The 16,601-nt window shown below is 34.4% G+C and overlaps 1 non-coding gene across 1 annotated transcript; it reads right to left on the bottom strand.

Annotated features, from left to right (window-relative positions):
* Positions 1 to 6,018: 6,018 nt before the first annotated feature.
* On the bottom strand, positions 6,019 to 6,091 carry TRNAV-UAC (transfer RNA valine (anticodon UAC)). Its single transcript has one exon. It is a non-coding gene; the product is annotated as a tRNA-Val (tRNA).
* Positions 6,092 to 16,601: the final 10,510 nt, after the last annotated feature.

Below are 16,601 nucleotides of genomic sequence, written 5' to 3'. Positions count from 1 at the left end.
ACCGGTCTGACGCGCAGAGGGTCCCGGGTTCGATCCCTGGCCAGACAGATTTCTAAATGATGAATTTAGATTTCTGTTTCTGGGTCTGGGTGTTTGAGTATTTGTCTCTGTGTGTGTCCATAGCACCCACGATACAGGGAATCCTTGTGTGGGGCTGTGAGTGTAGAAAGCGTTTTTTTTTTAAAAATCACAACCATATTAATTCACTTAAATAGTAAATATACTATAAGATGAATCTGAATTTATGAAATACAAGTATTGCTTCTTATAATAAAGTTAATATTACTCGCTAAATGTATGCTACGACAATAAAATAGTAATATATTATAGGTATACAAGGAACATAGATAAGTAATTTTGGGCGGTAGGTAGTACGAGTACTTCGGAGGTTCAACTCCGGAGGCACCATCGTTACACCAATCTTTGTCTATTTTTCCTTTACAGTGTTAAACAATGCTCTATTCTATTTTGGTACGACATGACACTTATCCGAGGCGTTCCAACTTAGTCCGCGGAGGTATCAACTCATCTGTTGCCAACCTGACATAGGAACGTTATCCTTATCTCGAGTTGATTATAGATATCTAAGGGCGGCAGTAGATATTTACCATCAAGAGAATTGCATGTTCGTTTGCTACTTCTATATTATTAAAAAACTTTGTCACCGCACATTTACCGTATGTATTTTCTAGTAGCAACCACAAAGTTGTACAAACTAATGTCGGATCATAAATATATTTTAAATTCATAACTGTAAGCTAATGTGTAATCAGAACAGTTAAATATAAACTTTCTACTCGGCGTATTAAAATACAAACTATCAAAAGATTCATTCCAATAGCAATTTAATGTTTATGTTTACAGAAACACTACATGCGAATGAAAAGCAATATATTTTAATAACAGTATAGTTTTGACTGGATATTTTTATCGTACAGTACATTTTTTTAATACTCCAATAACGATTTTGCGACAGAAAACAATTTGAGAAGATAAATGAGATTTTGATTACAGGTATATTGAAAGTCAGGAGCCAAATTAACTTTACCATTTGCCAAAACTTCGGAAAATGATTCGCAATTTACAACGTAATCAGAATTCTGCGTATTTACATTCCATTTCAACTTGGTCTACGAGGGTAGAAAGACATTTACGATCAACTTAAATTCTCTAAGGTCTGTTATCACTAAATATCTAAATGATAACTTTTTTACAGAAGTTATTATATTTACAGCAAGTTACTCGCCGAACAAAGACGAGTATGTAACGCCGCGCTGAGTACAGACGCATATTTCTTTGACACACACACATCATGTATTGTTGTATCAGTGTTAAATGTATTGAAGTCTCATCATTATAAATAAACCACTCATAGTCTGCTAGATAGTGTTTCACAATTATAACTTGGCACCAACTATAGTACAAACTTAATCAACCATTGTATTGTTATCGGTCTTTCACATGTACCTACATCAACTCGAGCGAAGCCGCGGGTCAAAGCAATTATAATTTGATCTATTGTTACTCTTCTTCCCTATAACGTTATTAATCTGTAGACACCAACATGAGTCTACTATCAAAATTAATCGTTTTCAAAATTTTATATGCCTCAAAGGCTACGTCTAACTTCTTTGGCGACGGATGGATGAATCAATAGTAATAGTATCTCAGTAGTATAGTAAACAATCAAATGAAACTACTACGAGTATCAGCGAAAATGCAACGGGAAGCACTTCTGCGTTTCGATGCAAGAACGTGAATGACGGCTGATTTAGGGGCCATTCATTAATTACTTAAAGGTCCCTAGGAAGGGGAGGGGGGTGTTGTAAAATCTCTATCATATCTCTATATTACACCCTTACTTTGGGGGAGGGGTGTCAAACCCATTACAAATCGCGCGGTCAAGTGGTATGGCAGGGAACATATTATTTCCTTGACGCCTAGAAGGTAAAAAAATATTATTGAATAACATTTTATTATTTTAAGAACAACATGGAATCTTACGTCAGAATAGCGAAGGAGAGTTTTAAATAATATAATTACTCTTACATGGGGCTAGGGGGGTCAAAAATGTTAAAACATCCTTACGTAACTTATGAATGACCTTTACGAGCATAAGAAGCGACTATTTTATTCCCCACTATTGACAACGGTCCACGTAGAACCTGTTCTATATCAGAAACATGAGTGCAAAATATAAATCAAAAAAATAATTAAAAATAAATGGTTAAACATTAGGCTTAACAAATTAAACCTAATGCCATAATAAGCCTGAAGTTAAATTTAATGCTAAAAACCGTGAAATACTACTATTCATGACTATTTATGATTATTATCCAGAAAGCTCAATACAAAATTACATAGTGTTTGTTTCAAAATTGACAGATTCAAACTGAACGATATTTTACGGTCACCCGGTTTCAAAATTCTTTCAAATTTATAAACATAACCTAATATAACCCTTCCTTAGCAGTCTAGTAATAAACAAAAAGGGAGTCACAGTATCCAACAGTATACAATATATCTATCACTCACGGTTATCCTATTCAGTCAATGCAATAACTGAACTTTCTTTCGACCTGTAAACAGATCTGTAGGCCGATCGTGAATCAGACCCACAAGGCGAACTTAGTACAGCTTCGCCCACAACTGTTTTCCTGTGTGAATCGGACTCCTCACGAGTAAAGGGCAGCCCATTTGTATATATACGGAGAATCCAAAAAACATCGATAGCGTGATTCAGATAAAAGCATCGTAGAGCGGTTATTTGAAACAATTTATTTTTGGAAAATCGATTAAATTGTGTGGAATGTGTAAGGAATATCATGTAATTAATTTTGAAAATATATTTCTCACCGTTGTGTAGTATTTTTAAAATGTGTATAAAAGAGACGCCAAAATGAATAAACGCCATCTTGTATCGTCCCCTACGAAAACGCTTTAGTCCGTATCTGTAGTTTTCACTTTGCTCGACAACGTTTAAGTTACGTTTACGTATTGCTCATACAGCTATGGACGGTGTCGGAACTAAAATTTCCCATTATGAGTTTTAAAAAATTAAATAGTCAATTGTAATGACATTTAATTTTAGAAATATAAAAATTTAATGATTTTTTTACATTTATAATTTAATTTTTTTAGCGTTATAATTCTGTTTTTGTAAAGCATCATGATGAAAGCCGAATATTCCCGAGAAAATTTACAACACTTATCTATAAGTTAGCTTTTAGTTGGATAGCCAAATACATGTAAAGAAACCAAAATTAAAATACTCTACTATTTTCATAGCTAAGAAACATGTATAACAATAATATATATAAGCAACACTATCAGATAATGGAATAATATAGAGGGTGTATTTTTTTTTCAAAATGAACTCGTTCGATTCCCGGCTAGGGAAAAATTTAAAAAAATAATGATGCAGTTTTAGTTTTTATCAAAATCGGCCTCGTAACTCCTTTCAGCATTTTTAGCTAATCCTTATAGTTTCGGATTTGGCCCTGAAGGCCCGTTTGAAAAATTCACCCTGTATATCACTTTTTTAGCTCAGTGGCTCACTTTAGCTCAGTAGCTCTGTAACGATATAAGCGACATTTTATATCAGTATATCAGAGAATCAGATCAAAATGTTTTGGCATTTTTGATTCCTGTAATTAATACAAAACTGGCAAGAAATTATATATGAATTTCTCAGCCAACACTATTTGTATATCCCTGTTTTCATATTCTTAGCAAAGAAAAAAGATTTTATTTAATGTTTAATACGTAATACTCAAATCAGACTCTCTCAGTCAGTCGCTCATTTGATTTCACTCACTCGCGAGCGAGTATAACACTGTTGAGTTGAAGATGATCTTATATCCGGAATCGTAGGGACCTATGAACTCAATCATGTGACGCGGATATAAAGATATAATTCAAAATCGTCGGAGTTGATGAATGATTAGCTCTTTGGTGAAGATATATATCTTTTATATGACTCACTCGCGAGCTACTTAATTCTAGCGCACACACATTTTTATAATATACCCAGCTTTCCCGCGGCGAAGGCTTGTGAAAACGATAAAACCGCTAAAGATGAGCCACACTTGACTATAAAAAGCCTATTTACCCTTGCCAAATAATATCTGTCAGACGCCGGCTGGGTATTACACAATTTGCCTGACAAATGATGAAGGATGCAATCACTTCGTATCACTCGATAGAATGTCACCCAAAGGCTGAGATAATCTATGATTGTACCAGCCATTATTGAACGATATTAACAAAGTTATTATATTACAATCGAGATTACATACGGAATACATATGAAATATACACGTAATACAATATCAAACATTTTATTGACATTTAAAATAGGTGAAACAAAGCACGAAACTTCTGACTGCAATAGTTTCTTCATCAAACAAGAGGCATCAAAGAGCAGAAAGAATATGAACATTCAGACCGCGAATTTGGAGCCACTGGAACTTAGTGATTAATCTTCAATGTAGTCGTATTTTTGTGTTTAAGATTGTAAGTAGGCAACACCTCACTCTGTAAGTTTTGTATCAAAATAGGAGTAATGGGTTGATGACGAAGAAGGAAGTTCAAGGTGTTCAAGGCTCAAGTTTATGGTGTAAATGTTAGTGGTTGGTTGTGTTGCTTGTGAGAAAAACGCTAAGCTGATAAGCTGTACGTTGTATCTAGTCACTAATTAATACTCGTAGTAAGTAAGTATACTTTTACCATAAATCACAATAATATGTAAAATGCTGCTTATTTGGTTTCACCTCGTGTATAGTAAAGTATTAAATGGCTTGAGTGCTAACACTTAATAATTTAATCTGTAACCTTACTTGTCATGAAACCCATTTGTTGTCACATTCCGTTATAAGAATACACAATGCCAAAAACTTAACCAATCTGAAGGCAAATTAACATTGTTAAGAATAAAATTGCAATCTTGGGGCACATTTATTCTCAAGACAAACAGTCGACAATCACAAGTCCTGATATAGATATGTATTTACGAACACGATATAAGGGACATGCGGAAGACAGGTTTCAGGATTAAGTCCTCTCTACTGCTCGACAGGGCGGCTTTCTGCGCGAGTAATTTGGAAATTTGCCAAAGGGAATGAAACGCAAATAGAAAAAGTCGAGCGGCTCAGTCAGCAAAGGTTAATACGAGTATGAAGTGAAAATTGTATTACGAGGCTCTTGAATGTTTAAGTAAAAGGAATACCTATTTTATATTTATCCAACATCAAAGCTTTACGTCAGGTCTCCGATATTATTTGCTTCCAAATTATACGAGCAACGAGAGTAGCGTTTATACACACTAATAACGTTAGATATAGATTTCGGTTGGATGTACCAGTATTTAAGCAGAGGGTTTGAAGGACTGTCGACCATGGGGAAACGAAGCGGAGACCTCTAGTTATTTTCCGTTTATTAGGTTTTTTTGTTCAGTCTTTAAGAAACTTATCGCTAATAAATAAAATTACTTCAACAAAGAATAGTAATAATAGTAGGAATTACTCAAGTGTGTTTTCGGTAAAAATGTGATATTATGGTGGTTATATGTCCGAGGGAAACTTTGACCACTTATCATCGGGTAGACTACATACTAGAACTTTCGTTTAGTATGAAGAAGTTAATACGAAAAACCTACTCATGTTAGCTATTATTAGTCTTCTTGAATCTGTAAGTGTACGTTTAAGGCTAACCTATGTTTAAACCAAAAAACTTACAAAATTAGTCTCGTAACTTCATCAAGTCTCTATATGTTAAAATTCACATGCATTATTTTATAATACACACATTTGTTCACAGATGCTTGCATGCATTATATACAGAACCTTCGTATGTATGTATTGCATATATGTTTTTTTTCGTGCTTATTGTTTTATGCTTAAATATAATAATAATAGGTTCTTACATAATATTAAGTTTAATTACGTAATAAGTAAAAGTAAGTACACTAGAAAATAAAAAAGAATAAGAAAACAGCAAAACTTCGAGACCGCTATCCTATGTTTCCGCCTGGGATCGAACCAGAGACCTTCTGCGTGTAAGGCAGACGTGATAACCGCTACACCACGGAAACGCTAGACGGATGTTTCGAAAGACAGAATCATATTGGGTGTTATATTGATTAAAACGCTTTTTTGTATTAAAAATGGTTTCAAGGTTATATTATTTTATCAAAATCCTCGTAATATTTACTTGGACTTGGCCGCCAGTGGACATCTGTAATTAACCCCAAATAAGATTAGATTTTATGTGTAGTAGTTAGAAATTATTATCATTCGCTAAACGATGAAGGAAAACATCGTGAGGAAACCTGCATACCTGCGAGATTTATAAATAATTGGCCAAGTGCGAGTCGAACTCGCACACGGAGGGTTCCGTACCACGTATTTATTTTTATTTTTAGTATTTTTTATCATAGTAGGAAGTAGCTTCATTAGTAGGTATATGAATTTTTACATTTAAAATAAGCGCCATCTATGATCTAACATATCTAATTGTCATCGATAAGCTATATTCACAAAACCCCAATAGATGTCGCACCACTTAGTTTTTTTGATATTAAACTCTACTTCCTAAGAGTTAAAAGTTAAAATTGCATAATGAATTAAAGACTAACTAACATTCACGATTCACGAAACGCCGTGAGCCGCGACCTGAATTGACCTGATCTATTTGGGTTTGATCTGCAGATCAAACTCTATAAAATAAAATGAATAAAATAGAATAAATGTTTAAAAAAGTTATAGACACATTCAGCTTTAATCTGCAAAGTATACACAAAAAATGTATATTTTTAAAAGTTCATTGACCTTGCGGATGCTCTTGCCGTTATCCGATCAGAATAACATTTTACACACTGTATTAACCATCAAGACATCTTTTCGTCACTATTACATTTCCAAAAATAAAAAAAAAGGAATTACCTATATTACTTTATTGATTTTCCTTGTTGAGTGATATTTAATTTAATTTGTTTTGTTCGAAACGATTAAAATTGCAACTTTAAATTAAATGTTATTATTTCAAACTTTCATTTAATTTCCAAATTTCATAAATTTGGGATTGTTCTGTGTTTAATAATAACATTGCAATGACTGTTATAAGTTATTATTTTATTATAGTTAATAGTTAAGTATGTAATTGATAACAAAAGTAGTGATAGCCTAGTAGTTAGAAGCTCGGCCTCTCGACCGAGAAGTCCGAGGTTCAAATCCCAGGTATGCACCTCTGATTTTCTTAATTTATGTGCGTATTAGAATTATATTGCTTGCTTGCACTTGCTTTAACGGCGAAGGAAAGCCTGCACACCTGAGAAATATGTAAAAAAATCTCAAAGGTATGTGAATTATGAAGTATATCAATACGCATTTGGCCAGCGCGGTATAGACTAGCCTAGCCTAATCCTTCTCACTCTGAGAGGAGACCTGTGCCCAGCTGTGGACTAATTATAGGTTGGTGATGATGATGATATAATGGTTGTATATTTGGAGAAAGCAGAAAAATGGATCTAATATTGGCGAAATTTAGTTAATTTTCACCACTTTATATTTAAAAAATGCCTTTATATTTTATATTTAAAACTAGATGACCCGGTGAACTTCGTACCACCTAATTATGAGTGACTATCTGTACCTCGTGGTTTCACTCGTGTAATTTATGTATTATGTCCATAAACTACTGGTAAATATTAGGAAATGGCCACAGGAGAACAGGAAAATAAAAAATACAATTAAATAAAATTCACTCTACCTCTCTGCACTCTGTTATTTTTTTACCGACTTCAAAAAGGAGGTGGTTATCAATTCGGCCGGTATCTTTTTTTTATGTATGTACACGAATTACTCCGCCGTTAGTGAACCGATTTTAATAATTATATTTTTTTTGTGTTATTTTTTATTGTAGGTTCTAATGAAATTACAAAGTCAGTTCATCATTGACTATTTAAGGGTCTGATAATGTGGCTCGGAGACAAAATATGTAACTCCTCAACCGATGGGGATATTTGAGTTGTGTTTGAAGATATTTGGTGTAAGTTCTAACGAAATTGCAAAGTCAGTTCATCATTGACTATTTAAGGGTCTGATAATGTGGCTCGGAGACAAAATATGTAACTCCTCAACTGATGGGAATAATTGAGTCGTGTTTGAAGATATTTGGTGTAGGAGGTTCTAATGAAATTGCAAATCATTGACTATTTAGTTAGGTTAGGTTGGAACACATAAGACAATATAAAACTAAGCGGGCAGGGCGCGGCAGTGCCCTGCGAGCGGGCGGTTCCAATCAATGTAAATTCAGACCGTACCTTAATTCATGATCACGTTTATACAATTTTATATTGTATTAATATAAATGTTATTATGTCATCACTAAAAAGGGTAAAAAAAATTTAAACAAAAAATACAACCGACTTCTATGTCACTACAAAGTAAAAAATAATTCAAATAAATGTTGGTTTAGTACATATTTCTGAAGTCGGCGCTCAATATATTTCGTTCGAATTATTTTTTACTTTGTAGTGACATAGAAGTCGGTTGTATTTTTTGTTATTTTTTTTACAAACACGCGAAAAGAAGTACCTATAACTTCAATAACGGTTTTTTTTTAAAGAAAGTTTATTTACTTATAGTACTCTAATCGGGTTGTTGAATAGCTAAAAATGCTGAAACAGGTGTGTAAATAGAAAGGCGATTTATAACAGTCTTAAGGGTTGATCTAAAAAAACAAACAGTGACTCAGATGCTTCATTATGTCTTATGATAATTTTCTTAGTGCTCCAAATTAACGGATATTAAATTAAAGTTCCATACCCGATTAAACGACCCTAAAGGTTGATTTTCCAAAAACGGTGAAAAATGTGTTCTATTATTTTGAATCAAAAAGCTAAATTCTAATTTTCATAGACTTTGCTTCAAAATCTGCCGATTTCTAAACGAAGTGTCTTCTAAAGCCAAATGCAAATTTTTACAGTTTTTGCTTCCAAATTAACGGATTTTAATATAAAATTCCAACCCCTACTTAACCAACTTAAGGGTTAATTTTGCAAATATCGTAAAATAGATATTTAATTACTTTCTATCGAAATCCTATCAAATACCAATTTTCATATAGATTTGCATCAAAACTGGGGGACTTTAATACAAACTTTCAACTCTTATTTATTCACGGAAACGCGGTCGAACAGGATAAAAAGTATCCTATGTCCGTCTCCTGGTTCTAAGCTACCTCTCCACCAATTTTCAGTCAAATTGGTTCAGCCGTTGTTGAGTTATAAAATGCTTCACGAAAACGCGGTCGAACGGGATAAAAAGTATCCTATGTCCTTTTCCTGCTTCTAAGCTACCTCTCGATTAATTTTCAGTCAAATTGGTTCAGCCGTTCTTGAGTTATAAAATGACTTCACGGAAACGCGGTCGAACGGGATAAAAAGTATCCTATGTCCGTTTCCTGGTTCTAATCTACCTCTTTACCAATTTTCAGCTAAATCGGTTCAACCGTTCTTGAGTTATAAAATGACTTAAGGAAACGCGGTCAAACGGGATAAAAAGTATCCTATGTCCGTCTCCTGGTTCTAAGCTACCTCTCCACCAATTTTTAGCCAAATCGGTTCAGCCGTTCTTGAGTTATAAGTGGAGTAACTAACACGACTTTCTTTTATATATATAGATATACCTACCTACTAATGAAGCTACTTCCTACTATGATAAAAAAATACTAAAAATAAAAATAAATACCTGATACGGAACCCTCCGTGTGCGAGTTCGACTCGCACTTGGTCAATTATTTCGGAAAGAGTTGCATCCCTATTCTACGAGTACGCTATTGACTTCCTACATAGGTTACTATACTCTTTGCTATTGACCTTCAGTCTCATTTATAATATACACAACCGAGTTGCCCGATCAAAAGTACGTTGTGAATGGTACGTTGCAAATGGTCGTTTCTTTTTTACGATAATAATATAATAAAATTATAATAAAGAAGATATTAATAGTAATGTAATCGATTTAAGATCAATGCACATTTTCCAATGTTTATATTGACTTTATTTCGTTATCACATTTTAATTTTCTACCATAAACTTTGTTTATGGTAGAATATTAAAATATGATAATGACAACATTTTGATGTTTCGTAGTTATGCTCTTCGTTATCGTCGTGTTTGAACTGGAATGTTTTCTTATTTTTATAGGGCGTTTGTTAAAATGTGTGTAATTCTTAAAGTTTTAGTTTGTTGTTAATTTTTGTCACCACTCAGACTATACGTGTGCATTGTGTGCGTTGACAACCTGATATAGGTAGTTGAACACAGAAGGCACAGATGGCGTTACAGGTAAGGTCGGAGCGTTGATTTCGTGTTTTGGACCCCCATTTATAATCAACTTTGTTTTATTTTTACACGCTTTTTATTAGCTTCACCTGTATGTTTGTATGTTTGTTTGTATGTTTGTAACCGACTTCTTTGGGCGCGATTTTGACCCATTTTAAACGGCCAGATAAATATAGTTCAAAAAACTAAAAACACGCTTTTATGATAAAATCAACTAAAAAGTAGAAAATAACTTTCAATCTAGGAATCAATTAAGGAACAGTAAATAGTATAATTGTGAAAACATTGTGGGGCGCTTTTCGAAAACTGATAAATGGAGCACTCCACGCTTTGTTGTTGATTTTATCATAAGAGCGTGTTTTTTAGTTAAGAACTACCTATAATTATTAGTATTTGTTGTTATAGGTGCCAGCTATATATATACATTGTCAAAATTTCAAGTGTCTATCTATTACGGTTTACTGTGACAGACTGATAGACGGACAGACGGACAGACGGACAGACAGCGGAGTCTTGGTAATAGGCTTCCGTTTTTACCCTTTGGGTACGGAACCCTAAAAAAAAATTCAATGGTATGTGAAGTCTACCAATAACCACTTGGCCAGCGCGGTGGACTATGGCCTAATCCTTCTCATTATGGGAGCAGACCCATGCCCAGCAGTGGGACAGTAATGGGTTGATGATGGTGATGATGATGAAGATTAGATTTCTACCCGGGTTCATCCACAGATGCGCGGTTTACCCTGACGACTAAGTCAGATCATAGCACAACACAGAATAATATACTTACTTACATCTATATATATAAAAGAAAGTCGTGTTAGTTACTCCACTTATAACTCAAGAACGGCTGAACCGATTTGGCTAAAAATTGGTGGAGAGGTAGCTTAGAACCAGGAGACGGACATAGGATACTTTTTATCCCGTTTGACCGCGTTTCCTTAAGTCATTTTATAACTCAAGAACGGTTGAACCGATTTAGCTGAAAATTGGTAAAGAGGTAGATTAGAACCAGGAAACGGACATAGGATACTTTTTATCCCGTTCGACCGCGTTTCCGTGAAGTCATTTTATAACTCAAGAACGGCTGAACCAATTTGACTGAAAATTAATCGAGAGGTAGCTTAGAAGCAGGAAAAGGACATAGGATACTTTTTATCCCGTTCGACCGCGTTTTCGTGAAGCATTTTATAACTCAACAACGGCTGAACCAATTTGACTGAAAATTGGTGGAGAGGTAGCTTAGAACCAGGAGACGGACATAGGATACTTTTTATCCTGTTCGACCGCGTTTCCGTGAATAAATAAGAGTTGAAAGTTTGTATTAAAGTCCCCCAGTTTTGATGCAAATCTATATGAAAATTGGTATTTGATAGGATTTCGATAGAAAGTAATTAAATATCTATTTTACGATATTTGCAAAATTAACCCTTAAGTTGGTTAAGTAGGGGTTGGAATTTTATATTAAAATCCGTTAATTTGGAAGCAAAAACTGTAAAAATTTGCATTTGGCTTTAGAAGACACTTCGTTTAGAAATCGGCAGATTTTGAAGCAAAGTCTATGAAAATTAGAATTTAGCTTTTTGATTCAAAATAATAGAACACATTTTTCACCGTTTTTGGAAAATCAACCTTTAGGGTCGTTTAATCGGGTATGGAACTTTAATTTAATATCCGTTAATTTGGAGCACTAAGAAAATTATCATAAGACATAATGAAGCATCTGAGTCACTGTTTGTTTTTTTAGATCAACCCTTAAGACTGTTATAAATCGCCTTTCTATTTACACACCTGTTTCAGCATTTTTAGCTATTCAACAACCCGATTAGAGTACTATAAGTAAATAAACTTTCTTTAAAAAAAAACCGTTATTGAAGTTATAGGTACTTCTTTTCGCGTGTTTGTAAAAAAAATAACAAAAAATACAACCGACTTCTATGTCACTACAAAGTAAAAAATAATTCGAACGAAATATATTGAGCGCCGACTTCAGAAATATGTACTAAACCAACATTTATTTGAATTATTTTTTACTTTGTAGTGACATAGAAGTCGGTTGTATTTTTTGTTTAAATTTTTTTTACCCTTTTTAGTGATGACATAATAACATTTATATTAATACAATATAAAATTGTATAAACGTGATCATGAATTAAGGTACGGTCTGAATTTACATTGATTGGAACCGCCCGCTCGCAGGGCACTGCCGCGCCCTGCCCGCTTAGTTTTATATTGTCTTATGTGTTCCAACCTAACCTAACTAAATAGTCAATGATTTGCAATTTCATTAGAACCTCCTACACCAAATATCTTCAAACACGACTCAATTATTCCCATCAGTTGAGGAGTTACATATTTTGTCTCCGAGCCACATTATCAGACCCTTAAATAGTCAATGATGAACTGACTTTGCAATTTCGTTAGAACTTACACCAAATATCTTCAAACACAACTCAAATATCCCCATCGGTTGAGGAGTTACATATTTTGTCTCCGAGCCACATTATCAGACCCTTAAATAGTCAATGATGAACTGACTTTGTAATTTCATTAGAACCTACAATAAAAAATAACACAAAAAAAATATAATTATTAAAATCGGTTCACTAACGGCGGAGTAATTCGTGTACATACATAAAAAAAAGATACCGGCCGAATTGATAACCACCTCCTTTTTGAAGTCGGTAAAAAAATAACAGAGTGCAGAGAGGTAGAGTGAATTTTATTTAATTGTATTTTTTATTTTCCTGTTCTCCTGTGGCCATTTCCTAATATTTACCAGTAGTTTATGGACATAATACATAAATTACACGAGTGAAACCACGAGGTACAGATAGTCACTCATAATTAGGTGGTACGAAGTTCACCGGGTCATCTAGTAAATAAATAATTAGTCAATTATATCAATTGTAATTCCAATACGTAACGCCAATTTTTCACATTGAAGCAGTAAAGATCGTACAGTAATTTGCTCCATTAATCGAAAACAGGAGGCCGTTATGATAAAAATAATGTATGGGGTATGGCGCTCCAGCCAATCAGATAATGATTGATGGAAATACGATTCCACTGAACATGAATATTAATGGTTACGGCGATTGCTTTGACGTTCTGTTTTGCTTTTTATTTTAATGGTATTGCGTGTATCTACTATCTGAATATTTTTAGTGCTCCGTTTCTAAAAGGTAGCAAGTATAAACCCTACTTAATAGGTTTTGTTTCTTACATTTTTGATGCGTAGGTATTGTTATTTTGCGCCAAAATCCGCTTTCAAGATTCTTTTTGCAAATACCTATCTAAGGAAAATTGGGTATTTAAAACTTGAATGAAGGTGGCTTATCAATCGTAATGTCGTCCTTTGACAATTTTAAGGCTGTTTGTCTACCGCACCGTTACCGAGCCGATACCGAGAAAGAGATTTATTTCGTGCCGATTTTTAATATATCGTGACGGTGATTGTTTGTCCACCTCGACCGATATCGGCGGTTTATTTGTTCCAGCTGCCACGCGTGTGACGGCAGTGTGTGGACAAGTTCCAACGTGTTTTATATTGCCGGCCTATGTGCCCGTCAAAATCTCGGTGCCGATCTAGCGGTCATGCCGATCTACTCGAAATATCGGCGGTCGGAATGAGGGTGCTCGGGTGACGTGCGTGCGGTGGATAAGCTGCTATAGTAAATGTATATACGCTATTTCGGTGCCGTCATTAATTATCGGTATCGGTTCGGTGACGGTTGCGGTGGACAAGCAGCGTAATTCTGAATTTTGCGCGCTCAGGACCTAAATTTGTAACATTTCAATCACACCTGTATTTGTTTTCTGTGATTTCAATGGACTTGTTAGTATTTCTCTGAAACCTAAGATAAATTGTGTATTTTGTATATAATTGTTGTCGCCAGATCACGTTGGCTCCTAATGCTTTAATGTGCTCCTAATTATGTAATGCAGAACTAAATAAATATCGGTTAAGTCCAACTAATATGATTCCAGCGAAATACCGAATGTGTTTCATCCCTTTCAACAGTGACCCTCGTTTAAAACCAAATGACGGAGGGAGATTTTAAAACGATTATCTACTCATAATGCGCTATAACGAAGTTTTGAAACAGTAATAAATATACACCTATAGGTACAAGTCTACATCTACATGATAGTTTTATGAAAAAATCATTCAAATGTAGATATGTGTATTGCGTACGTCGTTTCGACAGGATTTAAATTTCTGTTAAGCATAGAAGTAAGAGAAGTAATTATTTTAAAAACAAATACCTGCTAAAATATCTGCTGTTTCATATTATTAAAGCATCATTCACACTTTCTAGCCCTATTTTACCCTTTTTGGGAATTTTAGTAGCAGAGGTACTTAAGCTTAACTTTAAATGCGTGCAAAGCCACGAGCAGCAAGTAATTTAGTATAACAAACCACACTCGATGTGCTGTGAAAGTCAACAAAGTTCGTGCAAAGACAAAAGCACTAAGAAACAGTATTTTATTTTTATTTTTTATTTTTATTTTATTCGGAAAACATACAGTGCTTTAAAACTAAGTTACTTACAATATAATTACATACTACACCATTTAATAGATTTCGCATATTACAGCTAAAGTGCTAGTTTGCTTCAAAGTTTAATAAAGTTAAAAAGAAAGAGAAGGAATACAGTCATAGTTGAGTTACAAAAGTAAGTAGAAAACTAGACAAATAATAATAATAATAACAAAATATATAATAATAAAGTATAAAAAAGCTCTTAAAAGTATTACGTTAAAAGCAAGTGGTGGAAAGTAAACATATTTTAGAGTTAACGCCGCCGAAGTATGTTTTAGGAATTTTGTCCAGGGATAGCGAATAGCGAGGTTTTGATTTTTTATAATATAGGAGCATGCAGTCCATCTGATGGTAAGTTGCTACTGCCACCCATGGGCATCAGTAATCGACCCCTGATAGGATTAGATTTTCCTACCTGAGGTCGGCCAGAGATGCGCCGCTACCCCTGAGGATTAAGCTGGAATGCCCCGGAAAAGCATGTCTCCCTTACCACTCCCTTCAAACAAGAAGACAGCAGCGCTCAGCACTACTGTTAAAAGGCAGAACTAGGTGTGGCAGTGGTGCCGACGGAGTCGGGCCACAAAGGGTTCTACCACCTTCAAACTATATTAACTTTGTACTATTTGGAGACCGACATTAAAATCGAGTAAATATTGAAAATTTAGCAGAAAAAATATTTTCTAGTCTGTGTGGAACTGTGAGTGTAGAAAGTGTCATTTGGTAATCATTGTTTGGTAACAGAATCGCTTCTAGTGCGAGTGCATTACAATACTCTTGCACTTTTTTATAAAACGCTCCAAAGAAGTATGTACAACTTCTTGTATAAGGCGTACTTCTTAGTAGGCGTACATTTTATACACACGCTAGAAATTTTAATTTTTATGCTTACTTACCATACACACATTTTTTGTCACCAATGAAGCTATTTTGGAATTTCTTCCGACTTAGAAATGGTGCCTGCGACAATGATAAATTGTTTCTAACCCAGAAATGTGATAAAGTGGCGCCATTAGTTTTACATTTCGGCAAAGACACCGTTCCTCTACGCTACCTCTGCGGTAAATAAAGTATGAAATGTAATTAAGTGAACATAGTTTACATTAAAGGAATTTAATGAATGAACCAGATTGTATGCATTTTTAGGAGTATTATTAGGTTCTCGAAAGTCAAGAACGAAGTGAATAAAATGTAAACATTACTTTTATCCTTTTATTTGTATTGTAGAAGTAACTGTAGATTTGGATGGTTTGCAAGTGGAGATTTAACAACTGGCGACCACAATCTTAACCATAATCGTGCCTAGCGTGAAATGAAATGGGTTTCTCAGAGTGTGTGAAGAGTAAAAGTTCTCTTAGTCTAAAAGTTCACTCATTATTATTGTTTAAGTCGATCACGTGGTTTGCAGGAATCATGTTTCTGATCTGACTATTTTCTAACAACATATTATCATTTTGAAAAATGCAATGGAATCTTACGTAAGTATGGAGAGCGGGGGATTGAAAATTTTACATGTCTCATGCCCTTGAAATTGCCAAAATCATACTTACGTAATTAATGACTCTGTCCTAGTACAAATTAGTAGACTTCACACACCTTCAAGAAGATTTTAAGAACTTGCAGGCGTGCAAGTTTTCTTAAGATATTGTCCTTAACCGCTAGTGGTAACTCATAACTATTAGATGCAGGCCTGGGAATTGAACCTCGGACCCA

The sequence above is a fragment of the Epargyreus clarus genome, unplaced genomic scaffold (assembly GCF_041222505.1).
Source record: "Epargyreus clarus isolate Ecla_fem2 unplaced genomic scaffold, WU_Ecla_fem_2.2 ptg000007l, whole genome shotgun sequence".
In the NCBI taxonomy this organism is placed as follows: domain Eukaryota; kingdom Metazoa; phylum Arthropoda; class Insecta; order Lepidoptera; family Hesperiidae; genus Epargyreus; species Epargyreus clarus.
This window is presented reverse-complemented; position numbering and strand designations above follow the sequence as displayed.